The sequence below is a fragment of the Carya illinoinensis genome, chromosome 13 (assembly GCF_018687715.1).
Source record: "Carya illinoinensis cultivar Pawnee chromosome 13, C.illinoinensisPawnee_v1, whole genome shotgun sequence".
Lineage (NCBI taxonomy): Eukaryota > Viridiplantae > Streptophyta > Magnoliopsida > Fagales > Juglandaceae > Carya > Carya illinoinensis.
The window spans coordinates 5,979,701-6,005,260 of NC_056764.1; the positions used below are offsets into that span (position 1 = coordinate 5,979,701).

A 25,560-nucleotide genomic window follows, 5' to 3' on the forward strand; every position below is an offset into this window, starting at 1 on the left:
TATTCTTTTTAAATTGTTGAATGTTCTAGTTTTTTCTGGTATCATCAAACAAAGAATAGGAATTGAGGATTTGGATCTCAATCGAGTTTGTTTTTGGGTACTTTTATTTTCCTGATATCAGGTGGAGTACACGCAAAATGCAACAGTCCCAGTATTGGGTACTTATTTTATGGCGTTCTCTTTCTTATTTATATGTATCAGACAGTAGCTTGAACTTATGAATAATCATCCCAATAATTCTATGAAATTGTCAATGAGATCCAAACATATCCACAACCATTTGATACCTTGTCAAGCACGGAATTCTCACCCCTTCACGAAATGGAGTAACTCTACATAAAAAACCACAAAAATAACTTTGTGAAGGAAGGATCAGAAACTTCAGTGAAAAGCTGCATAGATAAAAGAATATGAAGTTGGATATAGATACATGCATATGGGTTAGAGGTGATGGAGATGGTTTTGGCTTTACATGGGAGGGTTGGCTTCATTTAAGTTTGTGGTTCGAGCCTGAAAGTTGGTGCCAGTTGGTGCCAAAAAGAAAGATTGGCTGGTCCCCCCTCTAGTCATGATAATAAAGTGTATAAATATTTGGTCTTGTCTCTATCCATTTTTTCCTATCCAAAGTTGTGAAATGTATAGGAAAGCACGTGTAATGAAACTAATAAAGAGAGAGAGCGAAAGATAAAGAGAGAACGAAAGAGAGATAAAATAATGTGTAAGATTTAATATTATAAACCTTGAAAGATATTATATATATAAAAGTACAAAGAAAGTTTTGGCCTTCATAATTGACGGCTAAGGACGGTCAATTATGACTGTTAAAGGTGGTCATATAAGTCAGTTTATAATACTCTATCACCTTTTATTTCTTTTTTGTTTTCTATCTAAAACTTATATGATGGGCACCAATGTGGACCGAGTATTAAAAATCTTTTACAAGTTCCAGATGAACCAATTACAAGATCAAGAGTTAAGAAAATTAAGGAAATAATACAAGGATGAGTGCAATCCACTTGGGGTGAAGCTAGCAAGATTTCAACATTTAAGATGTGCTTGAAAGAAGGAGAACCAATTTTGATCCATTTGATACAATCTATGGAAGAGTGCAACATGTTTTAGGGATTATTGTTTAGGCTTATTGTTATGTTTATGAGATTGAAGTTTTGGACTTGTTTAATTTATTTGAATGACTTATTTTTATTAATAATAAGAATTAGTTTAGAATAATTAGGTTTGAGGATGCTTGGCTCACATATATCTTATATTTTATTAGCTAGGATTTTAAGGAAAAGTTTTTAATATAAACAATAGAGGGGGCACCCATCCAAGGGCAATTTGGAAAAGTATATAATTTCAGCTAGGGTTTGGTTTAGGAAGGCCTTTGATTTCAGCTAAGGGTATTTTGGGAAGGCTTGTATTTTTGGCCTAGGGTTTATTTTGGGGATTGCTTATTTAAGTTACTCTAGCCGCACATTTGAAAAAGTTTTATGAAATTTGATGAATATTTTTTATTGTAAATTGAGTTTATCTCCTTTTATTCTTAAATAAACTTTTAAACTTATCAACAACAAATAATAACGTTTGTGGCTAATCAAGATTTCATATAGTTTTTTTTATCAAAATATTTTATTATTATTATTTAGATAAATATAGATATAATACGTGGACCCACTCTATTGAATGTTGGGTCTATATTATCCACACGGACGACATTTAATGTTGTGACACCATGCTTTATTTAAGACTTTTCCTATATATATAAAAAATGTTTAAATATAGAATATCTTAATCAGAAGTTAGCCGAAGCATCTGATCTGGACCAAGAAAAAAGGATCCCTCGGCCAAGAATGTGGGCTTCCAAGTTGTTCATCGCTAGCTAGTCTTACCTTTTTATTTTATTTTATTTTTCTCCTATGTTTCATCTCAACGTTGAGCTCATTATGGCAGCTTAATTTCTTTTGATATATCGGAGGAGGGAGGGTCGAACCCATGATCTCCATTTTAAAGATGTAGATATTGTGTCATCAGACCACAGGCCTTTGGCCATTATGATAGTTTTAATTTGCGTGTTGGCTCTCAGTATTCTATTCCTTATTTTTTTTTCCAATAGTTTATTTAACTTTGTCTGTCTTTGCTTCATGGCCAAAGCATTTTTCTTATTTCTCTTTCTATGTATCAACAAGAATATAAGGTAGAAATATTTGAGGCTTCCTACCTGAAAGTAGTTATAAAAACCCTCATATTTGCTTGAATTCCATCTTTTATATTGATTAAATGGCTCAAAATATATTTGCTTAGTCAATGGAAAGCAAAGACCTTTTACAATATGGTTCAAGCTCTTAAGTGGGTCCATTCATGATATATTTATTTTCATTTTTCAGGGTAAACTATCAAATCCTTTATTAACTCAATGTTGAGGAGTAGGTAAAATGTCGTATTCTGAACAATAACTTTTAAATACAGATATGAGGGCGGCATGCTGGTTGATTGGCCTAAGCCTTGGATCTAAAATTAGAAGTCGCTTTTGTCAAGTTTAGTCTGCATAAGAAAGCCTGATTTCTGAATTCTAATAATTATTTTAATAGTAGTTCCAATTATCCACCCTTGGATGAAGCACAGTGATTACACTTTTCATATTTAGCGTAAGCAGTGCAAAGAATTCTTATGTCTATAAGCCGGCCACGCAACTCGATCTGAAACGTTAGTTTTTATGATGATAACTACTGAGGGAAAGAAATTCAACACTATCATTATGACCATATTAAAAAAAATTACGAAGATAAATTAATAAAAGTTGCCATCAGAGATATTGAAACCATAGACAATCAAACACTGGTTTTGTTTGCATGCAAGCAACAAGTGGGGAAGGGAGCCATTACGAGTGATGACTTGATTCTGAAACCATATCTCATGTGCTTTATATAGAGAAATGAGGATATTCATTTTTATCTTATCTCCTTGTATGCATATGTTCACCATTATTGTTGGGAGGAACTGTGTGATTTTAACCTAAAAGCTTGCTTGGAAATTGTGCTAAGAAACCCCAGAATCTTTAGAAATAGTATCTATTTGTAAGCTCCAAATTACTACTTGTTGTTCAACAATGACTACATTTTACCTATTTTTCCAATACATCTTCATTGCTGGACAATGAATGCTAGCAGCTGAATTTATCTCAAGGAAAAGAAACACTAGAATGAGGTTGGCCTAGTAACAACTAGAGTCGGGAACACACCAAAAGTGAAATTCTAATGGAACAAAATAAGTGGAAAAACCAGCTGTAAGATTGTGAATCAAGACACCCACCTCAATCCATGTCTTAGTTTTGTTTCTACTTTTTCCCCAAAACTGTCTGCCCGGAATTTATCCATACATCACAAGTATTATGCACCAACATATACATCATTTTGTTAGTTAAGTGTGAGTGCAGTGGCGGAACCACATTGTCCCATGCCCCCCTCTCAAAACTTTGTGAAAACATAAATTACTCTCCTATATTTTATACATGATTCTATAAATATAAAAAATGGCCCCCCAAAAAATTTTATAATTTCCATACGATCTTTGAAATTTTTTAAAATTTTAATATATCTAGAAATGTCTCTCTCTAATTTTTTATATAGTCCCAAATTTTTGTTTCATTTATATATATTATATATTTTCAAGGATGTGGCTTCTCTAAAATTAAAATTAAAATTAAATTTATGAGAAATAATAAACTTATTAATATGGATCTCAAAATTTTTTGTTATACAATATTGAGTTTTTTAATATGGAATCTAAAGTTAAAATACAAGAAAGATTATTTAAGGTCAATGATCTATAAGAAAAATAGTTTATAGTTATATAGTTATGATTTTTCAATCTCTTTTTTATTTACATAGGAGAAATGGGGTTTGCAATCAGAATGAAAAATAGTTTGTAGTTATATAGTTATGATTTTTCAATCTTTTTTTTTTATTTATATAAGAGAAATAATGTTTGCAATCCTAAAATGTGCAAGTCTCACCCATTTCCTTTGAAGAAAAAAAATAAATCTAGAACTTATATAAAAAAATTATTTTTTAATAATAGACTCTATTTTTTTTAAATAAAATACATAAATCTTGTATATTTTAAAACTGTATTTAACATTATTCTTTATGTAAACGTGTCAAATATATAGTAGAAAAGTGGGCCCCCAAACACAATCGTTAGTTCCGCTATTGTGTAGGTGCAATATCCCCCGCCGCCCCCTGGCGGGCAAACTTAAAAAAGAAACCAATAGAATTCTGAAGTGATCTGCTGTTATGGCATCAGCCTCGGGCATCACACTGCATATGCTTTGAAGTTCTTGAATCACCTCTGCCATTGAAGGTCGTGCACCCGTCTCTTCTTGGCAACACTTGAGGGCCAAGGTTTAAAATTTCACCACACTTTCAGAAGGATAAAATCCCATTCGCCCATCAATGGGTGAAAAGATCATACCAGATTGATAAGCATCGTTAACCTGAAAAGGACGAAAACTATTTCCTTTAGGTATATACTATTAGAGGGAACATCTTTGGACATTTGCCTAGTTGGGGGCATAATTTGTATACTAATTATATATATATATATATATATATATATATATATATATATATAATATGCTAAGGGTAATATACACGCTATGTATAGCCAAATAATAGAAATAAAAATAATAAATATGAACTTTATATACAAGTCAATATTCTATTCAAAGATATAATAATAAAAGTGATAAGTTTAACAAAAAGAGATTTAGAGTATTTATAACGTAACTTAATTTATAGATTTGGCGGAGAGAACGTTAACCTTGTTCTGGCGTAATTGTCCATATTGATTCATTTTTGCGCGCAAATGTATAATCCATTCTTTTTCTGAAATTGCACTTGCAGTGTTTGCTAAATATGGTAGGTGTTCCTGTAATAATGAAAAAATATAAAACATAATGTAATAGGGTTTTTTGAATAAATTTATAAAGAGATTTTTTACCTCTCCTATGTGTTCGAACAGATCAACAACTGTAGAATTCAGTAATTCTTCTGCTACCAGTCCAAAGGCGACAACTGCCATGCATTCAATGTTATCCTCTATTTCCAAATAGGCTCGACAACTATAATTAATGAGAATGTTATTATTGCATAATTTTTATAATTATTATTTTATATTTATTATGTAAAAAATTATAATTTAATGTGATGAAATAAAATGTTTATCGTCGTTGTCCGATACTCATATTTTTGCAATTGTAGCATAAGAATTTTTCATATCCAGTCGCTTTATTGCAGTTTACACAAGACATGTAGTAGAACGACTGATGCAAGTCAAGTAATAAAAATTTTGCTTTAACCGATGGTATCTGTATTACCGGCTCGCCATTATAAATGCTCAAGCATTTGCTGCTGATGCAGATTGTTGCCATCTCTTTCACTCACCGACGAGTTGAATGGTAAACCCCAAGGAGAAATTTCAGCAAAAAAAGAGGGAGTTTAAAAGAGTTGGGTAATTTACTTCTGACAGGGGAGAGTAGCAATAATGTTTGATCATCGGTGGATTAAGGCTTCCATTATAATCTAAATAGAAACAGTGCGATGATACTAACAGTTAGAGAGAGGAAACTGTAACAAAGACGTCAAAGCGCTCTCTCTCTCTCTCTCCTTTTTCTTTTCCTTTTTAATGAAAGGAGAGCTAAGCTCCTAAATTTATTGAAACTTCACTCTTTTGGTTGAGAAATACCGTGAAAATATAAATCAACCAAATGAAATCAACAAATAGTAATAAAAGACCCATCCCTTTAAATCAAATTCTAATATAATGAAAGTCCGTCCTAATCAGACCCCTTAGTAAAGAAGGGACCATAGATAAAGACTCCCAAGTAGCAGCACAATCCTCTAGTTTTGCCAAAGAATCTACTGTGCTATTGCCTTGCCTATAAACATGCCGAATGGTGAAGTTGATGTCCTGAAGTAATTCCATGAGCTCAATCCAATAATCTTCTAGATATCAAATGGGACAATTAGAGGCAACAATACAATTTACAACAACTATAGAATCCATCTCAATTTCCACATTATTTCTCAAATGTCTAATCTCATGCAACAGGGACATGAATTCCCATACTTATTGGTATCAAAATCAAGAGGGACAGAAAAAGCTAGCACCAAATTTCCTGATGGATCATGTATTAAACCACCCGCACCAGCCTTATAATAGGAAATAAGTATCAATACTTATTTGATTGAGTTCAACATGGTGGAATAACCTGAGCTGAGCTTAATAACATGTTTAGGAAAAATAGAAAAATATTGCGTTTTCAAGACCCGGTCTGGGAGTATGATCCAATCATTATCAAATAGAGTTCTTGTTTGGCAGAAGATTCCTTTCACATTACGGGCAATAGGTTAATTGGCAACCGGCAGTATATATTTTGTATTGATCATCTTAAGATAGGACTTAACTCGGGTTTTTCTACTCTTCTTAAATTGATGAATGTTCTAGTTTTTCTTGGTATCGTCAAGCAAGGAAAAGGAATTGAGTAAGTTTTTTGGTACTTTTATTTCATAATTGAAAAATGATAAACACAATACTTTCCACAACATATTTCACAATCACATTTAAAATGAAGGGTATTATTGTAAAATATCATATAAAACTATAAAAGTAACACCACTTTACAAAAAAATACCCTCATTTTACATCATGTGTTGTGAAAAGTGCTGTGTGTATCATTACTCATGGTAGATAGTAGCTTGAACTTATGAATAATCGTACCAATAATTATATGAAATTGTCAATGAGATCCAAACATATCTACAACCATTCAATACCTTGTCAAGCACGGAATGCTCACCTTTACCAAATGGAGCAACTCTACATAAAAAACCACAAAAATAACTTTGTGGAGGAAGGACCAAAAACTTCAGTGAAAAGCTGCATATATAGAAGAACATTAAGTTGGAGACAGATACATGCATATGGGGTAGAGGTGATGGATATGGTTTTGGCTTTATATGGGAGGGCCCTCATTCAAGCCTATGGTTCGAGCTTGAAAGTTGGTGCCAAACAAGAAACATTGGCTGGTCCCCTCTGGGCATGATCATAAAGAGCAGAATGTTTGGTCTCACCTCTGTTCATTTTTTCCCATCCAAAGTTGAGAAATGTATAGGAAAGTATCACTTTTTTATTACTATTCATAAAATTCCACGAAATTCACAACTCGACAATGCTCTTGCTCTGATGAAATTCTATTACGCAAAGACTTGTACTCATTGATATCAAAGACAGTTGTCCTAGTTTTGTTAATTCAACCTAAGATGGTAGAACGTTAAAACATCTAGAATTAGGTTCCATTTAGACGTTGAAGTAATCTTAAATGTTTGGCCCCCTCTGGACATGATGATAAAGAGCAGAAATGTTTAGTCTCGCCTCTATCCTTTTTTTCCAATCTTATCCCAATCTTAAGCTTATTGGAGGAGCTTTGCCTACTCTTATTTTTGGCCATCATTGTTCTAATTTAATGTAATATGAAAAGCGGTGGTATCTTTCTTATCGGCTCGCCATTATAAATGCTCAAGCATTTGCTGCTGATGTAGATTGTTGTCATCTCTTTCACTCACCGAAGAGTTGAATGGTAAACCCCAGGGAAAAACTTCGGCAAGAAATGAGGGAGTTTAAAAGAGTTGGGTAATTTACTTCTGACAGGAGAGAGTAGCAATAATGCTTGATCATCGATGGAATAAGGCTTCCATTATAATCTAAAAAGAAATAGTGCGATGATACTAACGGTCGGAGAGAGGAAACTGTAACAAAGACGCCAAAGCGCTCTCTCTCTCTCTCTCTTTTTTTATTTTTTTAATGAAATGAGAACTAAGCTCCCGAATTTATTGAAACTTCACTCTTTTGGTGGAGGAATATCGTGAAAATATAAATCAATCAAATGAAATCAACAAATAGTAATAGAAGACCCATCCCTTTAAATCAAATTCTAATATAATGAAAGTCCGCCCTAATCAGACCCCTTAGTAAAGAAGGGACCATAGTAAAGACTCCCAAGTAGCAGCACAATCCTCCAGTTTTGCCAAAGAACCTACTGTGCTATTGCCTTGCCTATAAACATGCCGAATGGTGAAGTTGATGTCCTGAAGTAACTCCATGAGCTCAATCTGATAATCTTCTAGATATCAAATGGGACAATTAGAGGCAACAATACAATTTACAACAACGATAAAATCCATCTCAATTTCCACATTATTTCTCAAATGTCTAGCCTCATGCAACAGGGACATGAATTCAACATAGTTATTGGTATCAAAATCAAGAGGGACAGAAAATGTTAGCACCAAATTTCTTGATGGATCATGTATTAAACCACCCGCACTAGCCTTATAATAGGAAATAAGTATCAATACTTATTTGATTGAGTTCAACACAGTGGATTAACCTGAGCTGAGCTTAATAACAAGTTTAGGGAAAATAGCAAAATACTGCATTTTAAAGACTCGGTCTGGGAGTATGATCCAATCATGATCAAATACAGTTCCCGTTTTCCAGAAGATTCCTTTCACATTACGTTGATAAGTTAATTGGCAACCAGCAGTATATATTTTGTATTGATCATCTTAAGACAGGACTTAACTCGGGTTTTTCTACTCTTCTTAAATTGTTGAATGTTCTAGTTTTCCTTGGTATTGTCAAGCAAGGAATAGGAATTGAGTAAGGTTTTGGGTACTTTTATTTTCATAATAGAAAATGATAAACACAATACTTTTCACAACATATTTCACAATCATATTTAAAATGAAGGGTATTATTGTAAAATATCATATAAAACAATTAAAGTTACACCACTTTACAAAAAAATACCCTCATTTTACATCTTGTGTTGTGAAAAGTGCCGAGTGTATCATTACTCATATTAGATAGTAGCTTGAACTTATGAATAATGATCCCAATAATTCTATGAAATTGTCAATGAGATCCAAAGATATCCACAACCATTTGATACCTTGTCAAGCACGGAATGCTCACTTTCACCAAATGGAGCAACTCTACATAAAAAATCACAGAAATAACTTTGTGGAGAAAGGACATGAAACTTCAGTGAAAAGCTGCATGTATAGAAGAACATTAAGTTGGAGACAGATACATGCATATGGGTTAGAGGTGATGGATATGGTTTTGGCTTTATATGGGAGGGCCCTCATTCAAGCCTATGGTTCGAGCCTGAAAGTTGGTGCCAAACAAGAAACATTGGCTGGTACCCTCTAGGCATGATCATAAAGAGTAGAATGTTTGGTCTCATATCTGTTCATTTTTTTCCATCCAAAGTTGAGAAATGTATAGGAAAGTATCACTTTTTTATTACTATTCATAAAATTTTACGAAATTCTCAACTCGACAATGCGAGCTCTTGCTCTAATGAAATTTCTATTACGCAAAGTCTTGTACTCCTTGATATCAAAGACAATTGTCCTAGTTTTGTTAATTCAACCTAAGATGGTATAACGTTATAACATCTAGAATTAGGTTCCGTTTAGACGTTGAAGTAATCTTAAATGTTTGGTCCGCTCTGGCCATGATCATAAAGAGTAGAAATGTTTAGTCTCACCTCTATCCATTTTTTCCAATCTTATGCCAATCTTAAGCTTATCCCAATCTTAAACTTATTGGAGGAGCTTTGCCTACTCTTATTTTTGGCCATCATTGTTCTAATTTAATGTAATATGAAATGTGGTGGTATCTTTTTGACCGGCTCGCCATTATAAATGGTCAAGCATTTGCTGCTGATGCAGATTGTTGCCATCTCTTTCTCTCACCGACAAGTTGAATGGTAAACCCCAGTGAGAAATTTCAGCAAGAAATGAGGGAGTTTAAAAGAGTTGGGTAATTTACTTCTGACCGGGGAGAGAGGCAATAATGCTTGATCATCGATGGAATAAGGCTTCAATTATAATCTGAATAGAAACAGTGCGACGATACTAACGGTCGGAGAAAGGAAACTATAACAAAGATGCCAAAGTGCTCTCTCTCTCTCTCTCTCTCTCTCTCTAATGAATGGAGAACTAAGCTCCTAAATTTATTGAAACTTCACTCTTTTCGTGGAGGAATACCGTGAAAATATAAATCAACCAAATGAAATCAACCAATAGCAATAAAAGACCCATCCCTTTAAATCAAATTTTAATATAATGAAAGTCCGTCCTTATCAGACCCCTTAGTAAAGAAGGGACCATAGATAAAGACTCCCAAGTAGCAGCACAATCCTCCAATTTTGCCAAAGAATCTACTGTGCTATTGCCTTGCCTATAAACATGCCGAATGGTGAAGTTGATGTCCTGAAGTAACTCCATGAGCTCAATCCAATAATCTTCTAGGTATCAAATGGGACAATTAGAGGCAACAAGACAATTTACAACAACTATAGAATCCATCTCAATTTCCACATTATTTCTCAAATGTCTAACCTCATGCAACAGGGACATGAATTAAACATAGTTATTTATATCGAAATCAAGAGAGACGGAAAAAGCTATCACCAAATTTCCTAATGGATTATGTATTAAACCACCAGCACCAGCCTTATAATAGGAAATAAATATCAATACTTATTTGATTGAGTTCAACACAGTGGATTAACCTGAGCTGAGCTTAATAACATGTTTAGGAAAAATAGAAAAATACTGCATTTTCAAGACCAGGTTTGAGAGTATGATTCGATCATGATCAAATACAGTTCCCGTTTTGCAGAAGATTCCTTTCACATTACGGGCAATAGGTTAATTGACAACCAGCAGTATATATTTTGTATTGATCATCTTAAGATATGACTTAACTCGGGTTTTTCTATTTTTCTTAAATTGTTGAATGTTCTAGTTTTCCTTGGTATTGTCAAGGAAGGAATAGGAATTAAGTAAGTTTTTGGGTACTTTTATTTTCATAATAGAAAAATGATAAACACAATATTTTCACAACATATTTACAATCATATTTAACATGAAGGGTATTATTGTAAAATATCATATAAAACTATAAAAGTAACACCACTTTGCAAAAAAATACCCTCATTTTATATCATGTGTTGTAAAAAATGCCGTGTATCATTACTCGTATTAGATAGTAGCTTGAACTTATGAATAATCATTGCCATAATTCTATGAAATTTTCAATGAGATCCAAACATATCCACAACCATTTGATACCTTGTCAAGTACGGAATGCTCACCTTCACCAAATGGAGCAACTCTATATAAAAAACCACAGAAATATCTTTATGGAGGAAGGACCAGAAACTTCAGTGAAAAGCTGCATATATAGAAGAACATTAAGTTGGAGACAGATACATGCATATAGGGTAGAGGTGATGGATATGGTTTTGGCTTTATATGGGAGGGCCCTCATTCAAGCTTATGGTTCGAGCCTGAAAGTTGGTGCAAAACAAGAAACATTGGCTGGTCCCCTCTGGGCATGATCATAAAGAGCATAATGCTTGGTCTCTCCTCTGTTATTTTTTCCCATCCGAAGTTGAGAAATGTATAGGAAAGTCTCACTTTTTTATTACTATTCATAAAATTCCACGAAATTCTCAACTCGACAATGCGAGCTCTTGCTCTTGATATCAAAGACAGTTGTCCTGGTTTTGTTAATTCAACCTAAGATGCATTATCAGCATAAACTCTATCAATTGTCGGCGTTTTGTGAAACGCCGCTGATGCTATATATTAGTACCGGCGGTAGATTAAAAATGCCGGCAAATATGGTTAATATAACGGCGTATAATTAATAATGTATTGGCGTTTGTTTAAACGCTGCCAAAAACATATATTACTATCGGCGTAACAATCTAAATGCTGAGAAACTATTAATTTTTCGACACATAATTGCTATTTTGGCGGTATTATTATAAATGCCACTAAACCTATATATTATTACTGGCGTAAAAATTTAACGCCAGGAATCTCAAAAATTTATAGATGGAAACATTAAGCGCCGTTAAATTTATATAACTACCGGCGCATAAACAAATGCCGCGGATGTAAACACTGCCAAATTTGCTTCTCTGTTTTTATTTTTTTTTATTTAGTGATGGTAGAACGTTATAACATTTAGAATTAGGTTCCGTTTAGACGTTGAAGTAATCTTAAATGTTTGGTCCCCTCTGGCCATGATCATAAAGAGTAGAAATGTTTACTCTTTCCATTTTTTCTGATCTTATCCCAATCTTAAGCTTATTGGAGGAGCTTTGCCTACTCTTATTTTTGGCCATCATTGTTCTAATTTAATGTAATATGAAATGCGGTGGTATCTTTCTTACCGGCTCGCCATTATAAATGCTCAAGCATTTGCTGCTGATGTAGATTGTTGCCATCTCTTTCACTCACCGACGAGTTGAATGGTAAACCCCGGAGAGAAACTTCGGCAAGAAATGAGGGAGTTTAAAAGAGTTGGGTAATTTACTTCGGACATGGGAGAGTAGTAATGAATAAAATATTGTTATAATATAATTTTTTAATATTAATTTTGTTCTGAAATTTGAAAATTTTAAATTGTTTATTATATTTTGTATAAGAATTTGAAAAAGTTGTAATGATGAGTTGAAATGAAATGAGATGAGATTTTTAGTTTTGTGTAACCAATCCGGACATTTTGATCCCCTCTAGCCATGATCATAATGAGCAGAAATGTTTTATCTCGCCTCTATCCATTTTTTCCAATCTTAACCTTTTTCCAATCTTAAGCTTATTGGAGGAGCTTTGCCTAGTCTTATTTTTGGCCATCATTGTTCTAATTTAATGCAATATGACTATGTGTCTCTGCATGGTTAATGTAATGCTGAGGCCTACCATGATTAAGGGGAGGTATGGGGGTAGAGATGAGAATTTTGAGATGAAAGTTTAAAATATTATTTTTAGTATTATTATTGTTTTGGAATTTGAAAAAGTTGTATTGAGATTTGAAAAAATTGAATTGTTTATTATATTTTGTGTGGAGATTTGAAAAAGTTGTAATAATAAGATGAGAATTTTGAATTTGAGATGAAAATTCTCATCTACCAAACTTAACCTAAGTATTCAAATGAGCTTTCATTTTTGGGATCACTTGCGAAATCATTCATGAATTCAACAATAAAGGTAAGGTACTCCTAATAGGCTAATCAAGATTTCATATAGTTTTATATCAAAATATTTCTTTATTATTATTTAGATAAATATAGATATAATACGTAGACCCACTCCATTGAATGTTGGACCAAGAAAAAGGGATCCCTTTGCCAAGAATGTGGGCTTCCAAGTTGTTCATCGCTAGTCTTACCTTTTTGTCTTATTTTATTTTTCTATGTTCCATTTCAATGTTGAGCTCATTATGGCAGCTTTAATTTTTTTTTTTTATTTTTGATATATTGGAGGAGAGAGGGTCGAACTCATAATCTTCATTTTAGAGATGTGGATATTGTGTCATCGGACCACAGACCGTTGGCCATTATAGCAGTTTTAATTTATGTGTTAGCTCTCAGTAGTCTATTCCTTATTTCTTTCCTATAGTTCATTTAATTTTGTCTTTCTCTACTTCCTGACCCAAGCTTATGTCTTATTTCTCTTTCTATTTATTAAAAAGAATATAAGGTAGAAATATTCGAGGTTCCCTACCTGAAAGTAGTTATAAAAATACTTATATTTGATTGAATTCCATCTTTTATATTGATTAATTGGCTCAAAATATATTTGCTTAGTCAATGGAAAGCAAAGACCTTCTACAATATTGTTCAAGCTCTTAAGTGGGTCCATTCATGATATATTTATTTTCATTTTTCAGGGTCAACTATCAAATCCTTTATTAACTCAATGTTGAGGAGTAGGTAAAATGTCGTATTCTGAACAATAACTTTTAAATACAGATATGAGGGGGGAATGCAGATTGATTGGGCTAGGCATTGTATCTAGAATGAGAAATCGCTTTTGTCAAAGTTTAATCTGATAAGAAAGCCTGATTTTTTATAATTTTATTTTTTTAAAATATATGTGCAATCACTTTTGTGTATTTTTTATACACTCTATTAATATGATTGATAGTATTATTTTTTTAATATAATAATTATTTTAACCAATCACATTAGTAAAATGTATAAAAAATACACAAAAATGACTATATGTTATAGAATCTTATTTTTTTGAAAAAAAATAATAGCTCCAATTATCCACCCTTGGATGAACCACATTGAATACACTTTCCATCTTTAGCATAAGCAGTGCAAAGAATTCTCACGTCTATAAGCCGGCCACGCAACTCTGAAACATTAGTTTATGATGACAACTACTGAGGGAAAGAAATTCAACAATGACCATATTAAAAAAATTAAGAAAATAAATTAATAAAAGTTGCCATCAAAGATATTGAAACCATAGACAATCAAACACTGGGTTTTGTCTGCATGCAACAAGTGGGGAAGGGAGCCCTTACGAGTGATGACTTGATTCTGACACAATATCTCATGTACTTTATATAGAGAAAGGAGGATATTCATTTTTATCTTATCTCCTTGTATGCATAGTTTCACCATTATTGTTGGAGGAAGTGTGTGATTTTAACCTAAAAGATTGCTTGGAAATTGTGCTAAAAAAACCCAGAATCTTTAGAAACAGTATCTATTTGTAAGCTCCAAATTACTACTTCTTGTTCAACAATGACTACATATTACCTATTTTTCCGTGTAAATATAATAATGTCATATTACCAATTGATGTAAATTAATGTTTAAAATTTTATTATATTTTTTTTATTATATTTTTATTATATAAAAAACAAAATATAATATAAATATTTATTATATATACAAATGCGAATATTAGAAGAACAATACAAATGCAAATATTAGAGGATCAAACAAGATAGTAGATTTTAGAATAAAATAAATATATTAAAAGAAACAATCAATATTATAAACACTATTAAAACATTAATAAAACATGAAAATTTCTTAATTTTAAATTTATAACTATTCACATATAAAATAAGCAAATTTGGGTTTCAATTCCGTAAATGTAGACCACTCTTGCTGTTTTGTTTTTATGACTTTTTTTTTTCTTAGATTATGTTACTGGCCCGTGGTGTATTAATCACTTTTTGATTTTTTTTTTCTATTTTAATATTTGTTCTAGGGTCTCTTGATTATTTTATGAATTTTTTACTTTTACTTTTTTAATTTCTATTCTAGGCCCGTGACTCGTGAGTGACACGATTAGCTTTTAAAATGACTCAGATCACGTTCATTCATTACACATGACAAAAAGAAACAAATAAAACAATAACAATATATATCTAAAGACCATTTTAACTTAACCAGCTTAAAACAAGACTCAACGAAGTAGCTCTTTTCCCTCTCACATGAATAGTAACTTTTTCTTTGCTTTCACTTTCACACCTAAATCCTAATCGCCACATCTATGTTGTATATTGCAGATCTAGATTGTACTTTGTTTGCTGTATTTTTTATTTTGTTTTGTTTTCTTATTGATCTTTTATGCTGTGGCTTGCCGTGAGTATGGTTTATAGGATAGATCTTCGGATGGTAAAAGAAAAGTAAAATGGAAACCACCGTAATTGTCAAATAAAACTAAGGGTAAAATAGGAAAAAAAAAGACGAAAATACTATACATAACGGATTCACACTTTATATATAAGTATAGATATAGATATAGATATATATTTATAACAGACTGTTATATTAGGCACTGCAGCCAGGCCATTTAAGATGTTAAATTCTACAATAAAATACTGACCACATGCAAGGAATTCTGATTTTGGCTCAACTAATGGGGACGCTGTTTCATTTGAATCTAAAATCCAAGATATTAATAAGTACACTGCTCGGCAGAGGTCTCACTCAAGGCTGGTGGTGAAGATTGTTCAACAAATTCATATCTCTCCATGCCATTCATTTTTTTTATTTTTTATGCTGCTTCTTTATTTTTTATGCTGTAGGAATAACATGAATTACGGAGCAAAAATTTCACACCTCTAACGATGTTTTTGCCATGTGAGATTGCCTGCATCCCAGTCAGGAGTTCTAAAAAAACAACACCAAGACTATATACGTCACTCGTCTGTCAGCTTATTAGTTAAGAAGTACTCTGGATCTACGTAGCCCTGCAAAGATGTGTTACATCAAAGAATGAGGAAACAAAGAAATCAACACCAGTTACTTTTATCTCCTACGGCATACTATTAAGCCTATTTCATCTAGTTCTCCACTTCTTTTGTTTTAAGAATAGAGATATTAATACAAATTTTTTTTATAAACTTATAACTTAACTCATGCAAAAGATAAAATTCTCTTTGCTAAATATCATATATACGAGTCTTACTGGTGTTCCCATCACAGCTGTAAATACATAGGCCGGAATGGCCGCTTCAATATCTGGAACTGGGGCAAGTCGTGAAAGTCCAAAATCAGCAACTTTTGCTGTGCACTTAAGAGTCCAATAATATATTGCTGGCCTTGATATCTCGGTGAAATATTGGTGGATTAGCGTCTGTATGCAGTTAAAGGATGCCCTTAGCTGATCCTAGGGCAATTCTCAATCTCATAGCAAAATTCAGAGGATCTTTAGACTTGGCTGTGTTGTTATACACATAAACAATCAATTAGCCCATAAAGAGAGAGGTGGAGAGTGGAAATGTGATGTTGCAAATCCTATATTACAGATTTCACTTGCAATCATATGCTATGAAGAACACTCAGAAAAAACTACAATGAAATCGAGAAAGCAAAACTTAAAGCATTATAAGTCATAACAGAAAGTTGATCTCTTAGAGTACCATTTGACATGAACTTATAGACCAACATCTGCATGCACAACAATACTCACGTGATGCTTCTCCGCAAACCCCCCCCCCCCGGCAAAAAAAAAAAAAAAATCAATGCAAATTCAGCAACTGAAAGCAAGAAAAACCAGTCCTTTGTCATGAAAATTAGAATTTTGTGGGAGGAAAGTCCAGCTCATGAAAAAGAAAAGGAAGGACTCTATTCTCCTAAGTGCATTGTGAAGATACCAACTTTCTTTTTTTTTTTGTACATTTTTTAGAAACAAATAGGCCTTATTCATGAAGAATTCCTAAAATGTTTCTGTATTATTAATGAATAAAGTTGCATCTCGCATTTAATGCCCCTAGATTGAGTTTAATTTCTTCTGTCATTTGCTATCATACAAAGCAACTATGTATGTGGTTTGCATCTTTGGCTTTTCTGCTCTTTCAGCTTTCAAATTTTTAGTTTTTATTCCATCAACTTCCTAAGTCGGAAGGATTTATCTCCTTGTCGATTCAGTAATAAGATTGATGGATAATCCATTTTGTTGATTTTCTTTCAATATTATTTTCAGTTGAGATATGAAAAGGCACCTGTTCACGTTCTTCATCACAGTATCCAATTGAAGACACAAGGTTCCGATGATGTAACCTTGACAAAAATTCTACCTCTGTCAAGAACTCCTTCTCACCCTGCAAGGATCCCTCTTGTGCGCGTTTTATGGCCACAACTGAACCATCAACCAGAACTCCTTATAAACCTTTCCATACCCCTCCTTGGCCAGCCTGAGTGGAGCTGTGAAAATTGTTTGTAGCCATAGCCAAGTCTCCATAAGTGAAAGCCTTCACTCCATCAATTTTTATGAAGGCCTTAGATGCTGCATATCAAATAAAGGTCCAACGTTGAAAATGAAAGCATAGTGATGGACGTTGCTTATAAAAATGCTGTGCCCATTGTTTAAAATGATCAATACAGCTATGAATCTAACTTTCCATTTATATTTCAAGGATTCAGATACAAGTACAAGTCTAAATACAGATGTGATAACAATGAACACAAGAAAATTTATGAGCATGGTACAGGTCCTTAAAACAAGTGAATGTTATCCAATAACAAATTCTTAGGCAAACCAAAAACCCCATTGATATGACCACATACTATCACAAGATATTTCCTGCTAGAAGCAGAATAAGAATGCTGAGTTTTAAGCTGATAAACATGGATTCTTCAAAACCGTTTATAGGGTTTGACAAGATACAACGAGCATGCATGTCAAAAATGAACTCATTCATTGGAAAGGGGCCTTGTCTAAAAGTGGACCAATTTCTCATATTCTCGGAATGCATATTCACCTACTTAGACAAAACAATATTAACGTAGAATGTAGAATGCATCTTAGTCTAGGCTTGAAAATAGAGCTGGTCTGAGCCAATATGAAACCCAAGCCTTACTGTATATGTTTCAGTAGACCCTCTCCTCTCAATGATGTTTCTAGTCATGGCGCAGTCCAAACTTGGCTGAAACTTGCCCAACAGCATTAGCTTAGAAAGGTAAGGTATTGAGCATTTCAGGCCAGGCTGAGGCATTCCTACCTCAGGATACCCCTGGACGAGCATCTCTCTGGCCAGATTAACAGGCCTAATTTGGATGCAAAATAGAGACAATCACAGAAACAGTGAGAAATCATTAGATTTCAACCTAAAAATCAAACATCATAAACAAAATATACTCACCATGACGTTTTCTTGAAATTGCCCTGATGTTCCTCATACGCCTTCTCAGCACCAGAAGAAAAACAATTGTGGACAATGTTACTCCACCTGCAATGGCCCCCAATACTATGCCAGCCAATGCGCCTTTGCTTAAATAAGACTTTGGAGGGGTGGGAATTGCTGTGAGATTAGTGAATACCATGAGCATAAACAGAATCAAAAGTATCCACCAACTTTCATCTCATATATGAACACATCAAAGGTGGTAAGATATGACAAAGGCATATTTTGTCCATGAGTGGTGGGGGGGGGGGGACAAGTCATAAGTGACATATGGCAAAAGCCAGTATTGGAGCGACAATCTATAACATCGTCAGTGTGAATTTGTGGCTGCCTTCCTAATCAATGTAGAACATTTCGTAATTTCCCAGCAAATTAAAATCATCTTGAACTAGATGAAGCATTGCAGCTTTTCACTGATGGACTGGATCACAGAAGTGCAACTGTAATTGTTATACTTCTTAAGGGAGCATATCAAAGATGAAAGCCCTGAACTGTGAAGATCATGCCCTTCTTCAACAAGATTTGGCAGCAAAAGGAAAGGCCATCTCCACTTAAATATGAAACTTACAGGCACACACCACGTCATTCAGAGTGACAAGAATATGCAAGCGTCAAACACCAGTAAAAGAGAATAATTATGTTGAAAACCCCCCAAGTGTGAAAGATCACTTGAGTATGCAGCCAGTCAAGCCACCCACCGTAAGTTTCTAGCAGCAAATATTGATCAATATTTGTGCACCGAAAGAAGCCTCCCTCTTGGTCAATAAGTATGGGAGTTTGTCCCCCATGGCTCCTCCTATAAAAGGAAGTTATTTGCTGAACATTAAAATCATCCTCACTGTGGCAAGAGATCAAGGCAAGGCTAAGGGCGAAAATAGATTCTGGATAAACCCAGAACAGAGGCCATTTGAGAGAGATAGAGAGTTGTTTATGAGTGTTTGTAAAATTGTACAAACATATTGAAAATATTGATTTTCCACTTCAGTGGACGTAGGCAAGTTGCTGAACCACTTAAATATTATCTCTCTATCGTCTTGTGTGATTTTTGGACAGACCGGAGGCGTAACAATTGGTATCAGAGCTTTGGTTCGCGCTGTTTAGAAAAATTAAGTTGGTCAAAATCAACTTTTGACCCCACTATGATGTTCCTCGCATCAAGATGAATCTGTTGCCACAAACGGCATCAAAAACGGATGTCGGAGGAGCTCGTACGCGCCCCTAGAAGTTGGAGAGTGCATAGACGCGCCTCAGTCGCACCAAAGGAAGAAGATGAGTACGAAACATGCGCCCACGTGCCCCCACTCGCTGCTAGAGGAAGAAGACGCATGCCCCTCACGTGTCCACGCCCCCCCAAGCGCACCGGGGGTTAAGACGCGTGCAAGGCACTCGCTCACACGCCCCCACGCGCCCTAGAGGACATTGGCGCGTGTAGGCCACGCGCCGCACCTGCCTCAGACGCCCTTCTGCCGCGCGTGCGTCTCAGGCGCCAGATGATCTGGACCGTCCATTTTTTCAGATCTTTGTTAGACTAGATCTAAGCTATTCGGAATTCGATTTCAACGATCAAATAATGCTTTCCAACTATTTGGATCATTCCAGACTCATCCGTACGGTAGGAATGTTGAGATTCACCATTGGTACTTTCGATCTGAACCGTCCATGAGTTGCAGATCATGTTGAGCTAGCTCTAAGCCATTCAGAGTCCGATTTCAAGGATCAAATAGTGCTTTCCAACTATTTGGATCATTCCAGACTCATCCGTACGGTGAGAATGTTGAGATTCGCCATCGGTACTTTCGATCTGAACGTCCATGAGTTGCAGATCATGTTGGGCTAGATCTAAGCCATTCGGAGTCCGATTTCAACAATCAAATAGTGCTTGCCAACTATTTGGATCATTTTGGACTCATCCGTACGGTGAGAATGTTGAAATTCGCCATCGGTACTTTCGATCTAAACCGTCCATGAGTTGCAGGTTATGTTGGGCTAGATCTAAGCCATTTAGAGTCCGATTTCAACGATCAAATAGTGATGAAAAACTATTTGGATCATTTCAGATCATCTGTACGGTGGGAATGTTGAGATTCACCATTGATACCTTCGATCTGAACCGTCCATGTGTTGCAGATCATTTTGGGCTAGATCTATGCCAATTGGAGTTCAATTGTGATGATCAAATAGTGCTGACAAACTATTTAGATCATTCCGAACTCATCTGTATGATGGGAATGTTGAGATTCGCCATCAGTACATTCGATCTGAACCATCCACAAGTTGCAGATTATTTTGGGCTAGATCAACGTAGTTGAAGTTCAATCGCGATGATCAAATAGTGCTGAAAAACTATTTGGATCATTCTAGACTCATCCGTACGGTGAGAATTTTGAGATTCGCCATCGGTACTTTCAATCTAAACTGTCAATGAGTCTTAGATCATGTTGGGCTAGATCTAAGCCATTCGGAGTCCGATTTCAACAATCATATAGTGCTTGCCAACTATTTGGATCATTCCGGACTCATCCGTACGGTGGGAATGTTGAGATTCGCCATCGGTACTTTCGATCTGAATTGTCCATGAGTTACAGATCATGTTGGGCTAGATCTAAGCCATTCAGAGTCCGATTTCAACGATCAAATAGTGATGACAAACTATTTGGATCATTTCGGATCATCTGTACGGTGGGAATGTTGAGATTCGCCATTGGTACTTTCGATCTGAACTGTCCATGAGTTGTAGATCATGTTGGGCTAGATTTAAGCCATTCGGAGTCCGATTTCAACGATCAAATAGTGCTTGCCAACTATTTGGATCATTTCAGACTCATTCGTACGGTGAGAATGTTGAGATTCTCCATCGGTACTTTCAATCTGAACCTTCTATGAGTTACAGATCATGTTGGGCTAGATCTAAGCCATTCAGAATCCGATTTCAACAATCAAATAGTGATGACAAACTATTTGGATCATTTCACATCATCTGTACGGTGGCAATGTTGAGATTCGCCATCGGTACCTTCGATCTGAATCGTCCACGTGTTGCAGATCATTTTGGGCTAGATCTATGCCAATTGGAGTTCAATTGTGATGATCAAATAGTGCTGACAAATTATTTGGATTATTCCGAGCTCATATGTAAGGTGGGAATGTTGAGATTCGCCATCAGTACATTCGATCTGAACCGTCCACGTGTTGCAGATCATTTTGGGCTAGATCTACGCCAGTTGGAGTTCCATTGCGATGATCAGATAATGTTGACAAACTATTTGGATTATTCCAGACTCATCTGTACGGTGGGAATGTTGAGATTCGCCATTGGTACATTCGATTTGAACCATCCACGAGTTGCAGATCATTTTGGGCTAGATCGCCAGTTGGAATTCAATCGTGATGATCAAATAGTGCTGACAAACTATTTGGATCATTCTGAACTCATCCGTACGGTGGGAATGTTGAGATTTGCCATCGGTACTAATGATCTGGACCGTTCATACTTCAGATCAGTTGTTGGCTTAATTGCAGCCAGTTGGAGTCGTGATGGACTCATTTGTTTTGGGCTTGATCGCAGCCAGTTGGAATCACGATAAACTCATTTGTTTTGGGCTTGATCTCAGCCAGTTGGAGTCGTGTCAAACTCATTGATTTTGGGGCTTGATGTCAGCCAGTTGGAGTCCAATGTTACCGTACTCAGTTCGTTTGGACTTGATTTAAGCCAGTTGGGATCGTGAAGTTTGAGGAGCAAACTTCAGATCATTGGACGATACTGATTAACTTGTTATATCAGCAGGTTTTTGCAGTCATACAACTCATAGAGCATAATGTTATTAAGAGGAGAACCGCAACGGATCTCATTGTGGCTTTCTTTGAAAAGCCAGTTGCAAATAACAAAGTGCAGATGAAGAAACAATTCAATTTCATAAAAGGCAGAAGGTATTATTGTTGCCAATCGTATTTGACGTTGTGGTCAAAAAGTTGGGAGGTCATGAGAATGGCTATGAGTAATTCTGAAAGAAGTCGAAGTTGAAGTTTATTAATGTAAGAGATCTTATCCTAGATGAGGAGGTGCGCAGAAGAGATTCTGATAAGATCTCGAGTTGTTGGTCCTGAATATTGATAGTAAGGACAGATGCAAGTCAAGATCTGGACAACAGATGACTTGCTAGAAATTGTGGCAAGACAGGCCACAAGAGACTGCTAAAATCAGGAGAAAATTGAGAATGATGCTGTGAATATGGTGACTGAAGAAATACATGGCGTTGCATTTTTTGCAGTGCACAATGCTGTTAAAGACAGCTTGCAGACAACAGTCATTCAGTAGTGTTTTCTCAAAAAGACATGGAAGGTCACGAATGATTCATTGGTCTTGGCTCGTGGTAATGGTCATGTGAATTAGATGAAGAAGTAAAAGTAACTCAGTTTTACTTTTTCTCATCTAAACTTGAAGAAATCTCCCTAGACCACGACATGAAGCAAATGTGTGAGAGATGGGAACAAAACGTCAGATGTTTCAGGGATATCTACACTTAAAGTTGGTGATCACATAACTGCCAAGAAGATCAGACATCCGTGGTGGTTACTACCTTAAACTACATCCTGCTGAATGAAGGTAGTGAATTACGGTATGAAGAAAATCTTGCAAGAATGGAGATTATGCAAGTCGAAGTTAGCAGAGACTGCACACAAGATGGGCACATCAACTGAAGATAGGATATGTTAGCAGCAGGATGTGGAGTCAGTTGCTCGAGTAAGAGATGGAGACCTTAGTAACAGGTTATCTGATATGTGTCAAGGTCCATGCGAGACCATTGATTCCCAGTGCAATGAGAGATGTGTTGCCCTATATAGATGTGTTGATTAAGGGCACTGTACGTGATGAACTAAAGTTATGCATCACTTTAGTTAGTCTTCTAATTTGAAGACATGAGCTGTAAAATTGTATAGATTATAAGGGATCATGCTAAAGATAGAGGCTAGCATGTTGAGAACCAGTCTCCAAGTTGGAGATTGGTGTGATTGTAGGATTATGGAGCCTGGTTTGAAAGCTGTAAAGGCACTAGGTAGATTGTTCGCTCAGTTGTGGCTCGAGCGAAACTCAGTTTGCTCAAGGTGTACATGAGTATGGACTTATGGACTCGAGCGAAAAAAAAAAAAAGAATTCTAGAGAGTTGAGATTGTGCAGTAAAGCACTTGTAAATCTCCTTTGAAGAAAATCCCTTGCAAGCTCCGTGGATGTAGACGATGCTGATGCATCTGAAGATGCATTTGGAGAGGTATTTGGACATCCATTTAAAGACTTACCTGCAGATGCATTTGATAACGGAAATCTCTCATGGCTAACAAGCATTCCAATGAGGGAATGCAATCATTTGAAGGATGCAACTGTTTGTACCATCCTAGTATGACACACTTGGGTGGAGGGGGTGTTTGTTGAAAACCCCCCAAGTGTGAAAGATCACTTGAGTATGCAGCAAATATGGATCAGTGAGAGATCAAGGCAGGGTTAAGGGTGAAAATATGGATATGGAGAAACCCAGAATAGAGGCCATTTGAGAGAGATAGAGAGTTGTTTATGAGTGTTTGTAAAATTATACAAACATTTCTGCTTCAGTGGACGTAGGCAAGTTGCCGAACCACTTAAATATTGTCTATCTATCGTCTTGTGTGATTTTTGGACAGGTCGGAAGCACAACAAATTCCACATGCCAAAAATATTTTTTTTAAGTATAAAGGAATTGTTCCAGAGAATACATTCTTCAACTTCTAAAACAAGTATCAATTCTAACTTCAATAAAGATGTCACAAACTGTTTCAGATAAGGGTTTCGAGACAAACCATCTCTATAAACGTCCAATAAAGTGAAGTTCAGAAGTTCATAAGGTCCAATGATGTCTATTAGGGATTTCCCACGATCTAAACATGTTCATGATTCGCAGAACCTCATTGTCATTGGAAAGATTATCTACTGGAAAAAGCTTCAAGGACATTTTCAGTCGTGGTCCTTCATTCAAACGAATCGATGTACAGTTGATGACGGACTAACTCGAGTTCAGATGTCAAGTAGGCCTCAAACTCAAATCTGTACGGACGAAAATATGAGAATCCAGGACTTTTTAACCGATATCCAACAAGCATAGGGGCAGCACAGGCACAACCATCAGATGTAGGGGAATCTTCATAAGAGGGTGGACACTGGACAAGAGCAAAGCAAATTGTTATTTGTTGGACCCTGACTTTTACTTTCGTCCCCACTTTCAGATCCACAAAACTGGACTGTTGGGTTTGAGCATAAGGGATTCCCTTGAAGCCTGGAAGTCAAGAATCAAAATGCATCACATAATCATTATATCAATGCGTCTTCCACATTACAATACTAATAAAAAGAGCACTCTTTTACCAAGTAGACACCCCAGTATGAAGATGGGTTTTATCACACATGAAGATCTAAGTGAAATAAATTGGGACATTGACATTAGGAAGCAAGTATAGAAGCAAACCAGACAGTGACATTTGAAGGTAGATCGGTAATGCCTGTAATATCAGAAAGCTTATTGTTCTACAGCTCCCTGGAATATGGAAGAGCCGTGAGCAATGGCATAGAAAATCTAGTACGAGATCCTCTGAAACGTATCGAAGTCAGCCCAGGAGGTTACAACTTTGATGTGATAAAAGAGCATGCAAAAATCAGGACAAAGAAGCAACTTTATCTTCTATCAATAAAAGCTAAAGGTACTTGAGAGCGTGAATGCCCATAAACTGCCGTAAAAATACACTTTCAACCAGTGTTTTTGGTACCGTACCGTACCGGCCGGTACGGCCGGAATATACCGTACCGGTCATGAAACCGGTACAGGAAAATGTATATTTCGTACCGGTAAAAATACCGGGTGTACCGGCCGGTACAGGACTGTTTCAGCCGGTATAAAGAATTTCGGCCGAAATATAGATTCCGTCCGGTACAGATTAATTTCTTATAGTCTTGGC

General features: G+C 35.5%; 1 pseudogene; it reads right to left on the reverse strand.

Moving 5' to 3' along the window:
• Window positions 1-2,597: 2,597 nt before the first annotated feature.
• On the reverse strand, window positions 2,598-25,416 carry LOC122292233 (annotated as a pseudogene).
• Between the last annotated feature and the right edge of the window lie 144 nt (window positions 25,417-25,560).